The sequence below is a fragment of the Chrysochloris asiatica genome, unplaced genomic scaffold, assembly GCF_000296735.1.
Source record: "Chrysochloris asiatica unplaced genomic scaffold, ChrAsi1.0 scaffold00084, whole genome shotgun sequence".
In the NCBI taxonomy this organism is placed as follows: Eukaryota; Metazoa; Chordata; class Mammalia; order Afrosoricida; family Chrysochloridae; genus Chrysochloris; species Chrysochloris asiatica.
In genome coordinates, this window is record NW_006408602.1 from 7,317,351 (window position 1) to 7,332,851 (window position 15,501).

Sequence of the window (15,501 nt, forward strand, 5' to 3'; positions counted from 1 at the left end):
GGACATTGTTTCGTTCTGCTGTGCATGGGGTCGCTATGAGTCGGTTCCGACTCGATGGCACCTGACAACAACAACAACAACAACAACAACGTTACCTCATGAATACCTCATGTGGTTTGCAAGACATCAGTGGGATGAGAATAAGTGTTAAATATAAATCATGATCTTTAATGATTTTTTTCTATCTAAAGTATTCTAGGGGAGTGCAGTGGCTCTATACAAAAAATATTGGACTGTGAACCACAAGGTCTGAAGTTTAAGCCCAATAGCTGCTCTGATGGAGAAAGATGAGGATTTCTGTTCCTATGAAGATTTTAAGACTCAGAAACCCTTTATTGGGTCACTATGAGTCAGAACCAACTCTACAGCACTTAACAAAAACAACAAAGTATTGTAGACTTTAAAAAAAAAAATTTGTTTTCATGGTAATATGCCTACACACACAAATTTATACACATAGATTCTCTCTTCTGTACAGTACCATATGTAGTTATTTCATTATTACTGTATTATTATTACTATGTACTATGTTATTATGTTGAAACTATTTTAGCAAAACTGGAAGTGTTTCTTAAATGTTTTATGTAAATAAAAAACAAACCAAACCCACAACCATCAGGTCAATTCTAACTCATAGTACCCCTGTACAGGGTTTCTGAGGCTAAAAATCTTTAAGGAAACAGAAAGTGTTATCTTTCTTCTGCAGAGCGACTGGTGGATTTGAACTGTTGAGCTTACAGTTGACAGTTAAATGCTTACATACAGTGCCACCAGGACTCCTTTTTATACACATGTTGTTTTTGCTAAGTGTTGGTAATTGGTTTAAACTCATAGCTATCCTGTTTAGGGTTTCTTAGCTGTGGCTGGTGGGTTTGAACCTCTGACCTTTCAGTTAGCAGTCCAGTGCTTACCTTACAGCACCACACTATTGTTGTTAAGTGTCATTGAATCAGTTCCACCTCATAACGACCCTGGATAGGGTTTCCAAGAAGTGGCTTGTGATCTTGAACCACTGACCTTGTGGTTCAAACAGACTTTGCAGTACAAAATATTACTCACTGCTGTTGTTATGTTCTGTGGAGTCGGTTCCGACTCATAGCAACCCTGTACAGGGTTTCCAAGGCTGTAAGTCCTTACAGGAGCAGAAAGCCTCACCTTTCTCCCATGGAACAGGTGGTAGTTTCAAATTGCTGACCTTAAGATTCGCAGCCCGATTAGTAACCACTACGGTACCAGAGACTCCTTTATATGCATTGTTGTTGTTAAGTGCTATGGAGTCGATTCTGACTCATAGCAATCCTGTATAGGGTTTCTTAGGAGTGGTTGGTGGATTTAAACTGCTGACCTTGCTGATAGCATCCCAGTGTTTATCCTACATCACCACACAAGGACTCCTTTATATGCTTGTTGTTGTCATTGTAAAGTGCCTTTCAGTCTGTTCCAAGTCATTCCTACCCTGCATAGGGTTTCTCAGGAGTGACTGATGGGTTTGAACCTCCAAATTTTTGGTTAGCAGTTCAATGCGTATCCTACAATGTCATACCAGGACTACGCTTTGTATGCATTTTATTATTGTTGTTAAGTGCTGTGGAGTCATTTTGGATTAAAAGCAACTCTGTATAGGATTTCCCAGGGGCATCTGGTTGTTTTGAATTGGAAACTTTGTGGTTCTCAGTCCAGTGCTGATCCTAGGTAGAATATATACTACATAATAAGACAAGCATTTAACAGATGTGAAGTGCCATAGAGTTGGTTCTAACTCTTAGTGACCTTGTATAGAGTTTCTGAAGTTTAGTTGGTGGGTTTGAACCACCTACCTTGTGCTTCAAATTAATCTTTCAATCCAGTGATAATCTTACAGAACCACACCAGGATTAACTGATTTAAATAAATAATGAATGTATCTGTTCCAACTTACCTACAAATTAGAATTAAAGGCAGATTTAGGAACAGATCTCTTTGGTAACTCAGGGGTAGTCTGTATGCTAAAATGGGCAAAATGATGAGGTTGATTCTCCATATTGAAGACTCTGAATATTCATAGTGAAAAGACATGTGCTAGTTGTTGTTGTTGTTGTTAGCTACCATCGAATTGCTACCAACTCATAGCAATCTTATGCACAGCAGAACGAAATACTGCCCGGTCATGGGCCAACCATACTACTGTTGCCACACTTGAGCCCAATGATGCTGCCACTTTGCTAATACATCTCACTGGGGGTATTCCTCTGACCCTCTACCCTACAAAACATGATATCCTTCTCCAGTGACTGGTCACTCCTGACAATATATTTGAAGTATGAGAGACGAAGTTTGGCCATCCTGGCCTCCAAAGAGCACTCCGGCTGCACTTCTTCCAACACAGATCTGTTGGTTCTTTTGGCAGCCCATGGCACTTTCAATACTCTCCTCCAACAACATAACTCAAAAGCATCAATTCTTCCTTATTCACTGTCCAGCTTTTGCATGCATATGAGGTTATGGAAAATACCATGGCTTGGGTCAGGCACACCTTAGTCTTCAAGCTAATATCTTTGCTCTTCAACACTTTAAAAAGGTCTTGTGTACTAGATTTGCCTAATGCAATACATTGTTTGATTTCTTTTTTTCTTTTTCTTTTTCTTTTTGATGTTTTATTGTGAATTATGTGATAGTATACATGGGAGAACATTAGTTTTACATTTGTCCTATTGTATATCTGCTGCATCCATGAGTATTTATCCAAGAAGAATGAAGTCCTTGACAACTTCAATCTTTTCTCATTGATAAGAATGTTATTTATTGGTCCAGTGGTGGGGATTTTTGTTTTCTTTACATTGAGATGTAATCCATACCAAAGGCTGAGTCTTTGATCTTCATCAGTAAATAATTTAAGTCTTCTTCACTTTCAGCAAGCAAGGTTGTATCATCTGCATATCACAGGTGGTTAATGAGTCTTTCTCCAATCCTGACGCCACATTTTTCTAAGTAGAACCCAGCTTCTTGGATTATTTGCTCAGTATACAGGTTGAATAAGTGTGGTGAAAGAATACAACTCTGTCACACACCTGTCTTAAGATTAATCATTCAGTGTTCCCATGTTCTGTTTGAACAATTGCCTCTTGGTCCAGGTACAGATTCCTCATGTGCACAATTAAATGTTCTGGAATACTCATACTTCTCAATGTTGTCCATAGCTTGTCATGCTCCACACAATTGAAAGCCTTTATGTAGTCAATAAAGCACAGGTAAACATCTTTCTTATATTCTCTGCTTTCAGCCAAGATCCATCGGACATCAGCAATGATATTCCTCTTTCCACGGCCTCTTCTGAATCCAGCTTAAACTCTGGAAGTTCTCTGTCAATGTATACTTGCAGTCGTTTATGTATTACCTTTAGTAAAACTTTACTTGCAAGGGACATCAAAGAGATTGTCTGCATTTCATTGGGTCACCTCTCTTTGGAATGGGCACAAATATGGATGTCTTCCAATCAGTCAGCCAGATAGTTGTCTTCCAAATTTCCTGGCAGAGATGAGTGAGTGCCTCCTGTGCCGCCTTACTTTCTTGAAAGATTTCAGTTTTTATTCCATTCATCCCTGTGGCCTTGTTCTTTGCCAATTCCTTCAATGCACCTTGGACTTTCTCCTTCAGTATCATTGGCTCTTGATCACACCTTACACTAATAAAATATGCTCCTTATGTGATCTTGACCATTTTGCTCAATGTGTCTTTGAGCAGATTTCATTATCCATGAAAGGGAAAAGGTTACTTTCCTGCAACCTCACAAAAATGTTATTTTGACCTCTGTAAAACACAGATAATATCATATCACAGACAGCTTTGTACTTCATGACTGATCCGAATATGTTCTTTTTAACAATGAATAACAACACCATTCATTGTTACATTTTAAATTTGTCATTCCCTGCATAGTAAAACATGTGGTTGTCAGATTCAAAATGGCCAATATCAGCCCATTTCAGCTCATTAATGCCTAAGATATCAATGTTTATGCATTCCGTTTCATTTTTGACAATTTCTAATTTTCCTAGATTCGTACTTCGTACATTCCACATTCCGATTATTAATGGATATTTACAGTTGTTTCTCTTCATTTTGAGTTGTGCCCCATCAGCAAATGAAGATCACGTGGGTTTTACTCCATTTGCGTCATCACGTCAGTTCTACTTTGAGGAAGCAGCTCTTTCCCAGTCACATTTTGAGTGCCTTCCAACCTGAGTAGCCCATTTTCTGACACTATATCTGAAAGTGTTCCTCTGCTATTCATAAGGTTTTCAGTGACTAAATATTAAGAAGTAGTTTGTCACTCCTTTTTCTTAGTCTATTTTTGTCTGGAAGCTCATCTGAAACCTCTCCACCATCGATGACCCTTCTGGTATTTAAAATACCAGTGGCATTGCAGGTACCAGCTTGTACAAGGAGGTCTCTGGAGGCAGAAGGGGAAGGAAAGCAGCAGGGGACTCAAGATAGTCAATCAAGAGTAACTTTATTACCTACACTACATCTTTAAGTACAATCTTAGGCAGGAGGCACTTCTGGGCACCACAACAAAACTAAGGTTTGTTATTACTACAGTTAGGAACACATGTTTTCTTCTCATTGTAGATTACTCCCCAGCCACCTGGTCAGTGTTTTGCTTCCATGAACTTTGGCATGCAAGGTTTTCCTTGTGGTCCTCTCCAAGGCATTCCTTGGTTTGGGAACTGCTTCAGAGTGGGTTTCACACATGTCCTGTTCTTCCTACAGACATAGCTTCCAGAATCACAGCAACTCACAAGTACGACAAACTGACAGCTAAGTGGTGGATGTGCTAGTTAATCATGGCCAAATGAAATAAAAGGAATTGTAGGCTTGAGGTTATAAAATGGTACTGGGATCCTACGGTTTGGTGAAGCAGTGAGGTAAAATTTCCAGATTAAAAAGTAATCTTAATAGAATCAACAAATATTTTGCATGATCCTAGAATTTGTGGTTAAGTATGACTAAAACTGTGTTTCCTTTTTCTAATAGTAGGTTTGGCCAGTATTCTTTTCAGATAAACCTGGTCAAGATAACATAATTACTTTTGTGAAAGCCAAGGTTTAAGATATTGGATTTTGCACGGTTTGCTGTGGAAAGAAGACATAGCAGTCTGCTTCTGTAAAGATTTACAGCTTTGGAAAGCCTATGGGGCAGTTCTACTCTGTCTTACATGGTTTCTATGAGTAGGAATTGACTCATCGACACTGGATTTGGTTTAATTTTGTGAGGGACTGTTGACTCTTTTTCCAAGTACAGAACTGAGCTAGTAGTATGCCACTGTGGCACAGTTAGTGTTAACGGAATGGATCTTGGAGGCAGAGAAGATGCATTTCAAGCATTTATGGCATTGGCAAAACTATGGGGACAAGTATAATTATGAAAGAGTGACTAGAATTTATTATTTGAGCTTATTAAAAGTATCCCAGTTAAAAGAAAGAGAAGGAAAACTCACTACAAGTAGCTATCATAGGATTTTAAGAATATTAGACTGACAAAAATGAAAAATCCAGGAACAGTATCTTGGCATTATAATGATAGATATAATGCAATTACAATACAGATTTCAACAAAATTCTTTAAAGATTTGGAAAAACTAAACACAAACTTCATATGGAAAGGAAAAAGACTCTGGATAAGAAAAGCATTACGAATAAAGAACAAAATAGGGGCCCTCTCATTTCCCAATATCAAAACCTACTACATAGCCACAATAATGAAAACATCCCAGTATTGATACAATCAAAAATACATAGATCAATACCACAGAAATGAGAACCCAGAAGTTAATCCATCCACCTATGCTCACTTGATCTTTGACAAAGGACCAAAACATATTAAATGGGGAAAAGACAGTCTCTTCAACACATGGTGCTAGCAAAATTGGAAATCTATTTGCAGAAGAATGAAACATGGCCCATAGATCACTATATACAAAAATGAATCCAACATGGATTAAAGACCTACATGTAAAACCTAGACCTATAAAGATAATCAATGAAAAAATGGGGACATATTTAGGTGCTCTGATTCATGGTATAAATATATTATCAAACATAACAAAACATACAAACATCAGAAGACAAAATAAATGACTGAGACCTCCTAAAGTTATTTTATTTATGTGCACCAAAAGATATCTCCAAAAGAGTGAAAAGATAACCCACAGACTGTGAATATATTTTTGTCAATGACATATCAGAGTAGGAACTAATATCTAAAATTTATAGAACAAAACCTTAGTAAGAAGAAAACAAATAATTCAATTAAAAATTGGGTAGAAGAAATGAATAAACACCTCACCAAAGAAGACATTCATATGAACATATGAAGCAATACTCATGATCACTAGCCAGAGTATTTCTATGTTTGGTGTCATCTAGTTGGTTCCAGCTCACAGAGACCCAATGTGCAATAGAAAAAACCACTTCCTGGTCCTGATTCTCACAATTGTTATGCTTGAGCCCATGGCTGCTGCCACTGTGCCAATCCATCTTGTTAGGGGGTGGGGAGTGTCTTCCTTTTTTTTTTTTTTTTGATCACCTTTCACTTTACCAAGCATACTGTCTTTCTCCAAGGACTGGTTCCTCCTGATAATATGTCTAAAGTATGAGAGATAAGTCTTACCATCCTTGTTCATAAGGAGCATTCAGGCTATGCTTCCAACACAGATTTGATTGTTCTTCTGAAAATCCATTGCACTTTCAATATTCTTCTCCAATACCGTAACTCAAATGCATTAATTGTTCTAAGGTCTTCTATATTCATTGCCAAACTTTCCCACACATATGAGACTATTGAAAATACCACTAGCCATTGTTGTTGTTAGAAAGGTACAAATCAAAACAACAGTGAAATATGATCTTACCTCAGCATTAATTGTTGTTGTTGTCAGGTGCCATCGAGTCAGAACCAACTCATAGCGACTCCATGCACAGCAGAACGAAACAAAGTCCGATCCTGGGCCAACCTCACTACTGCTGCCACACTTGATGCCATCAATGATGCCACCTGGCCAATCCATCTCGTTAGGGGTCTTCCTCTTTTTCTCTGACCCTCCACCTTACCCAGCATGACATCCTTCTCCAGAGACTGTTCCCTCCAGACAATATATCCAAAGTATGAGAGACGAAGCTTAGCCATCCTGGCCTCCAAGGAGCACTCTGGCTGCACTTCTTCCAAAACAGATCTATTGGTTCTTTTAGCAGTCCATGGCACTTTCAGTATTCTCCTCCAACACCACAACTCAAAGGCATCAATTCTTCTACAATCTTCCTTATTCACAGTCCAGCTTTCACATTTATATGAGGTTATTGAAAATACCATGGCTTGGGTCAGGCGCACCTTAGTCCTCAAGCTGACATCTCTGCTCTTCAACACTTTAAAAAGTTCCTGTGCAGCAGATTTGCCCAATGCAATATGTCGTCTGATCTCTTGACTGCTGCTTCTGCGAGTATTGATAGTTGATACAAGAAGAATGAAGTCCTTGACAACTTCAATCTTTTCTCCATTGATAAGAATGTTGTTTATTGGTCCAGTGGTGAGTATTTTTGTTTTCTTGACATTGATATGCAATCCATATCGAAGGCTGTGCTCTTTGATCTTCATTAGTAAATGCTGCAAGTCCTCTTCACTTTCAGCAAGAAAGGTTGTATCATCGGCATATTGCAGGTTGTTAATGAGTCTTCCTCCAATCCTGATGCCACATTTTTCTTCATGCTCTGTTATAACAACTGCTTCTTGGTCTAGGTACAGATTTTCCAGAAGTACAATTAAGTGTTCTAGAATACTCATACTTCTCAATGTTGTCCATAGCTTGTCATGATCTACACAATTGACTATTTGCGTAGTCAATAAAGCAAAGGTAAACATCCTTCTGGTATTCTCTGCTTTCAGCCAAGATCCCTCGGACATCAGCAATGATATCTCTTGTTCCACGGCCTCTTCTGAATCCAGATTGAACCTCTGGAAGTTCTCTGTCAATGTATGATTGTAGCTGTTTCTGTATTACCTTTAGCAAAACTTTACTCGCTTGAGATATCAAAGAGATTGTCCAATGATTTCCGCATTCTGTTGGGTCATCTCTTTTTGGAATGGGCACAAATATTGATCTCTTCCAATCAGTCGACATCAATAACAAAGTTTAAAACAAATGAACAGCAAACAGCAAATGCTGGAGAGAGTGTGTAGACTATGGGATCCTCCTACATTGCTAGTGGGATTGTGAAATAATGCAATTGCTGTGAAAAGTAGCATGGCACTTTTTCAGAAGGTTGGAAATAGAAATACTGCATGATCCAGCAATCTCTCTGCTTGATATATATCCTCAGTAAATAATAGCTGCAACATGAATAGATAGATGTATGCATACCCATTTTCATTGAAGCATTTTTCATAATAACAAAAAGATGGAATCAGCAGAGTGATGGTTGAACAAACTTTGGTACATACATACAATGAAATATTATGCAACATTGAAGAATATGATGAATCTGCAAAACATTGCATAACGTGGTGGGACCTGGAAAACTTTATACTGCATGAAATTAGTCGATTTCAAGGGTTATATAATGTATGGGAACATTATTCTAAAAAGTCAAGAGAAGTTTTTCATTCCATAATAAACTTTTTATGATGGTTACCAGGGGTAGGAAGGCAGGGATTACTATTTACTAGATACGATCTAGACACATGCTTACATGGGTGACAAGGAAGGTGGTTAAAAGGAAAGTGGAAAAAGTAAATTATTATTATTTTTTCATGTACTAGAAAGGAAATAATGTGTATTTATTTTCTTATAAAAAAGAGCTTATACATTATTTTCCTTTGAAACATAAAGGTTTACTATAGCAGCATCTCCTGGGTTGTTATGACATGCTTAATATAGGGCAGTCTGACCTCTAATTCCATCTTAATAATTTTAAAAAAGAAGAAGAGTGGATTGAAAAATGATAAAGATGAAAAATTCAGGAACAATGTGGTGACACTGGTATATAAACTCAACAAATTGGAGATCTGGCTTTGGGAAAAGTAATAGAAGTGATGCTACCTAATGCTTGAAATATAGAATTTGGAAGGGAGTATAGAACAGGTAAGTGCCTAGGGAAGGCTTATGGACTCCTACTGCATCTACTAAGGTAATGTTGGAAGAAAAGAATGTGCTTCCAAAATTTCTAACACAGACAAGTATTGGGAGTCATAGAAGATCTCTCTTCAGTGTATCACAACAGTACAAGTAAAAACAAGTTAGCATATCCTGAGCTTGACAGTCTATTGACTGTAACATAAAACTTCATTGTAGACATTTCAGAGTAAGAATACCCTAAATCTTGATCTCCAGGCATAAAAAGAAAGGACTTTCAATTTAAATATAAAGCTAGTGAATATTTTTTAAAGATCAAAATGAGTTCTGTCTGGAGCTCATGCAGCGCTAGACTCAAAGCCAACCTTCGAAAGCTTGAGAGGCATATGTTTTCTCCAGAATTTGTCCTGCCGTTGCAATAATTTCTACTTAAGAGAAGAGAAAATTATATACTCATGGAGGTAGTAACTCTAAATACCAACAGAGAGGGAAGGAGTCTTCACATCAAGTATTAATGTTATCTCCTCTGTACACAAGATAGACAGGGACAGACAACTCAGACATTGGCCACCTAAAATGAGGGTGCAATAAAGGCACAAAGTGACTGGCTTATAACATTTCAATGGGGAATTAAGTTTAAGAGTGTGTGGGGAAAGAAAGAGTCACCAGTTAATAGTTTTTATCTTGTCTAGATGGGTCTGGTAAAAAAGAGATGGGGATAAGATTCTTATGATTCAATAGTGAGTAATTGCAGACAACTGCATTCTTATGAAATAAAAACAAGTCCATGAGAGCCAAAATATGACCTTGAATTTATCCCACCTGAATTTAGGGATCATCTGAAGAACAGATTTGATATATTGAACACTAGAGACTGAAGACCGCAAGAGTTGTGGGATGACATCAAGAACATCATACGTGAAGAGAGCAAAAAGTCATTAAGAAGACAAGAAAGAAGAAAAAGGTCAAAATGGATGTCAGAGGAGACTCTGAAACTTGTTCTCCAGCATAGAGATGCTAAATAGAAGAAATGAGGAGGTCCAAGAGCTGAACAGAAAATTTCAAAGATCAGCTTGAGAAGGTAAAGCTAAATATTGTAATAAAATATGTAAAGATTTGGAATCAGAAAACCAAAAATGAAGAACATGGTCAGCATTTCTCAAGCTGGGGGAACTGAAGAAAAAATTCAAGCCTTGACTTTCATTATTGAGAGATTCCCTGGGAAAATGCAGAAAGCATCAAGAGAAGATGGAAGGAATACAGTCATTTTACCAAAAGGAAATGGTTAATGTTCAACTATTTCAAGAGGTACCATATGATCAAGAGCCAATGATACTTAGGGAGCTAAGTATATATGGAGCTCTGGTAGCGTAGTGGTTACTAATTGGGCTTCGAACTCAGGGTCAACAGGTCAAAACTACCAGCTGTCCTGCAGGAGAAAGATGAGGCTTTCTGCTTCCGTAAAGATTTACAGCCTGGGAAACCCTGTACAGGGTCGCTATGAGTCTGAACCGACTCCATGGCACATAACAACAATAACAATATATATTTATATATGATAGTGGTGGTGTGCCTTGGAGTCTTTTCCAACTCTTAGTGACCCTGTATAGGGTTTCCGAGGCTATAAATCTTTATGGGAGCAGAAAGCCTCATTTTTCTCTAATGAAATGACTGATAGTTTTGAACTGCTGACCTTGAGGTTGGCAGCCTGACTCATAACTATATATATTATGCATAAATATGTGTGCGTGTGTGTGTGTGTGTAATTGTAAATCAAGAGTAACATTTTACAGGTATTATTTTGACATTGTTAGGGGTAGCAAACGTATTTGGGTACATCACTTTATAAAAGTTTTCAAAATGGAGTTAGATAGATTAATATATCTCATTCAAAATAAGTTATCTAGTAATCTTTCACAAAGAAATTCAAATTTCAGAAATGTTGAATTTTAAAATACTAAAAATAATTTCAAAAACAAAAATATAAGCAACTTGACAATAAAGAAATAAAATCCAACAAGTAGTGCAATGATGTGAGCTTTGTACCAACCTTCTGTGGATTATAGAGTGCTGCCCTGACTATATCTCTGGACTTTTCTGTCCCCAACATTTTATGATATAATGTTGTTGTTAAGTGCCAATGTGTTGGTTCCAACTCATCATGGCCCTGCAGAGCGTTTCCAAGGATCGGCTGGTCTGTTTGAACCAAAAATCTTATGGTTAGCAGTTGGTGCTTATTCTACAACTCCAGGAGGATATTAATTTAACCTCACCAGAGATGTTGCCAAAATACCCTTTAAAATACCAGATTTAATAAGGCAAGTTAAGTCTATATGTGTATATGTTTCTGGCACTGCCTGTGGGCTAAAGTTGTACAAACAGAAGCTCAATATCTGAGTGATACATAAAAGTTCTGGGTATGAGTGCATGTGTATGTGCAGGTATTGGGGGAATATGACTATTGGAGGAAATATTTGATGAGAAGATTTGTTGGTGAGATGAAAGGTTAATTCTTTTTGTTGACAATATGCAGTCAATAAAGACTACATTGCTATGCTATCAAGTTGTTTTGAGGTTATGAGAATATATACGAGAGTTGATTTCAGACTTCAAGAAGCTTAAGCTCATCAGAGGGATAAAAAATATCCATATGAAGCAACTAGAGGAATAAAACTAATATTCAAATTTCTAAATTGACTCTGTATGTGTATGTGTGTAGGAAGGGGGTGACATGATGTATTTACAATAACTAACAAAAATCCCAGGAAAAGCAGGAAAAGAAAGATTAATGTCAACTAGAAAAACTCAGGAAAATATATGGGAGATCAAGAATTTACTCTTTATAAGGTTGCTGTTATCAAAACTGACTCCACAACACATAGCCACCAACCACCAATAAGATTTTGTGTGTGTGTGTGTGTTGGGGGGAGACAGTCATAATGAGGAAGATGAATGCTTGTGACCAGGAAGAAAAAAATCTCAAAGTGTGCAAAGCAGTCAATCATTTAATAGAATATTGAAAACACACTGGACTAGATGTTGAGGATACAAAGCACCTATTTCCCATTTTTGTTAACACTTATTTACAACAAGGTAAGTATATTCACATTTCAAATTGCTGCTTTCAGATTTGAAGGCAACCATACTTGAATCCCATTGATTTCACAGAGCTTGTTATAAATCTTGCCTGTTTTCTGTTCCTTAAAGAAAACAAAGTAACTTACAAACCCCAAAACTCCAGTTCCAGTTTATTTTTGTAATGTATCTATTTTTATTTTATTTCATTCAGAGTTAGATTAATTATTCTTTTAGCTCTTAGTGGATCCTTTTGAAAATAAAAGACTCGGAGGACTCATAGTTAGAAACAGAATTGGAAACCCCACTATGAAATCATTTGTTAATTTTCTTAGATGACATGCCCTTTCCATGCTGTGGTCATTCAAACTGTGGCTTCCTGTGAAGCTTTGCTGCACATTGTTAAATAATATGCAGTCCCTGGTCAGAAACTGCACATGAACCTATAGGTATAAGCCAAAAGGAATTAAATATCAGCTAAGATTTTTAAAGAGGCAAATTTCATAGATTCCTCGACTTTAAAGAATGAGAATATTAGGTTTAAAAATCATACTTTTAATTCTCTCTTTCAATAAGTATATCACATAGACAGAAAAGGAAAAATGATGGTAGGCTGGACCAACAGAATAGAATTTTTTTCTCTTAGATTGTTAAGTGGAACTGAACATCATTTGACATTTTATCTTGGGGAAGTAGAGGCAGGTAGATAGTATGAGGGACACAGAAAGATTCCCCACCATATAAAACCTTAAGTCTAAGTGAATCCTTTAGGAAGCAACGTACTGGGAGTGCTCATTCTCACAGCAAGAAACAGGTTCCAAGAGTAAAGATCAGGGCTTTGAACCCTGCTGTGAAAGGCAACTCTTGCCAAATCAAAGAGTAGGAAAGGGATATAGTTCTGCTCTTCAACTTTGGCTATGATCAAAGCCTTTATTTGCTTCTGGTCTTTCAAAGAGCAAGCTATGAACAGCAAATTAGTGCCCTAATCCCCATATCCTCTACTCAGCTCATTCCAAATTTAGAGAACCATATTTCCTAACACCCCAGGATGCAGAGCCAAACTACACCTGAGGTTTCCTTCAATAGAATAAACTCTCACTTATTTGTATGTCAATGGTTTATAATTGGCCATCAAATGAATACTTACTTGGAATTCTCTCTGGATAGAGCTCTCTAAAACACCTCTGTGTTGTTTAAAGAAAGCTTGGTATGTTTGTTGTTGTTGTTGTCAGGTGCCATCGAGTCGGAACCGACTCATAGCGACCCCATGCACAGCAGAACGAAACAATGTCCGATACTGGGACAACCTCACTACCGCTGCCACACTTGAGTCCATCAATGATTCCACCTGGCCAATCCATCTCGTTTAGAGATCTTCCTCTTTTTCTCTGACTCTCCACCTTACCCAGCATGACATTCTTCTCCAAAGATTGTTTCCTCTGGACAATATGTCCAAAGTATGAGAGACGAAGCTTAGCCATCCCGGCCTCCAAGGAGTAAAATAGAAACAAAGCCCGAGGAAATTGACAAAACAGAAAGATCATCCTACTTCTGCAACTAACTGGAAAAATAGCTCTATCAAAAGTCACTTCAATGTGATATACTTTAGGAAATTGACCCACATTATCTTTAACTCTTTTACAGATCTCTTTCTATACTTTCTTTCCCTACGGTTAATCCTCCCGTCCCGCCCTTTGTATCTGTGCTCCCCAAAGTAGATACCCTAAGCCCCCAGGCTGTTTCCATTATTTCCCAAGATGACACTTATAGAATACAGGACTAGTGGAGGAACAGAAAGATGGCCAACATGCTTGGAGCACACAAAATAGGAGAAAGAAACAGGATAAGTGGTCAAAGAGTTAGTATGTTGTTGTTGTTAGGTGCCATTGAGTAGATACCAACTCATAGCAACCTTATGCACAGAAGAACCAAACACTGCCTGATCCTGGGCCAACCTCACTATTGTTGCCATGCTTGAGTCCATCAATGCTGCTACTTGGCCAATCCAACTCGTTGGGGGTCTTCCTCTTTTTATCTGACCTCCACCTCACCAAACATGATATCCTAATCTAACAACTGGTCCCTCCTGACAATATGTCCAAAGTATGAGAGGCAAAGTTTGGCCATCCTAGCCTCCAAGGAGCACTCTGGCTGCACTTCTCCCTACCTGGGTCTGTTGGGTCTTTTGGCAGCCCCTGGCACTTTCAATATTCTCCTAAAACACCATAACTCAAAAGCATCAATTCTTCTATGGTCCTCCTTATTCATTGTCCAGCTTTTGCATGCATATGAGGTTACTGAAAATACTATGGCTTGGGTCAGGTGCACCTTTGTCTTCAAGCTGACGTCTTTGATCTTCAGCACTTTAAAAAGGTCTTGTGAGGCAGATTTGCCTAATATGTCATTTGATTTCTTGACTACTGCTTCCATGAGTGTTGATAGTTGATCCAAGAAGAATGAAGACCTTGACAATTTCAGTTTTTTTCTCCGTTGATAAGAATGTTGTTTATTGGTCCAGTGGTGAGGATTTTTGTTTTCTTGACATTGAGATGTAATCCATACCGAAGGCTGTGCTCTTTGATCCTCATCAGTAAATGTTTTAAGTCCTCTTCACTTTCAGCAAGCAAAGTTGTATCATCTGCATATTGCAGGTTGTTAATGACTCTCCAATCCTGATGCCATATTTTTCTTCATCTAACCCAGCTTCTCAGATTATTTGCTCAGCATACAGGTTGAATAAGTATGGTGAAATAATACAATCTTGTCACACACCTTTCTTAATTTTAAAACATTCAGTGTTCCCATGTTCTGTTCAAACAACTGCTTCTTGGTTCCGGTACACATTCCTCATGTGCACAATTAAGTGTTCTGGAATATTCATAATTCGCAATGTTGTCCATAGCTTGTCATGATCCACACAATCAAAGGCCTTTGCATAGTCAATAAAGCACAGGTAAACATCTTTCTGATACTCTGCTTTCAGCCAAGATCCACACGACATCAGCAATGTTATCCCTTGTTCCATGGCCTCTTCTGAATCCAGCTTGAACGTATGGAATTTCGGTAGTGGCAATTCATGAGAGTCTTGTAGACCATGATGAAATGGCTTTTAGTCTCAGAAAAGTGGGTTGTCTTAAGACAATGGGATAGAGGAGTGACATAATCTTGAATGATGTCATAATAGGCATGATCAGGTTGCTAATTTGAGAAGAGTCTAGGGAGAGGTGGATGGACAGAAACAGAAGAACTGGCTGGCATTATCAAGACGGAGAGTTCTGTGAGTAGATCAAAGTTATGGTAATAGAGGTGAGATGCATGTGAAT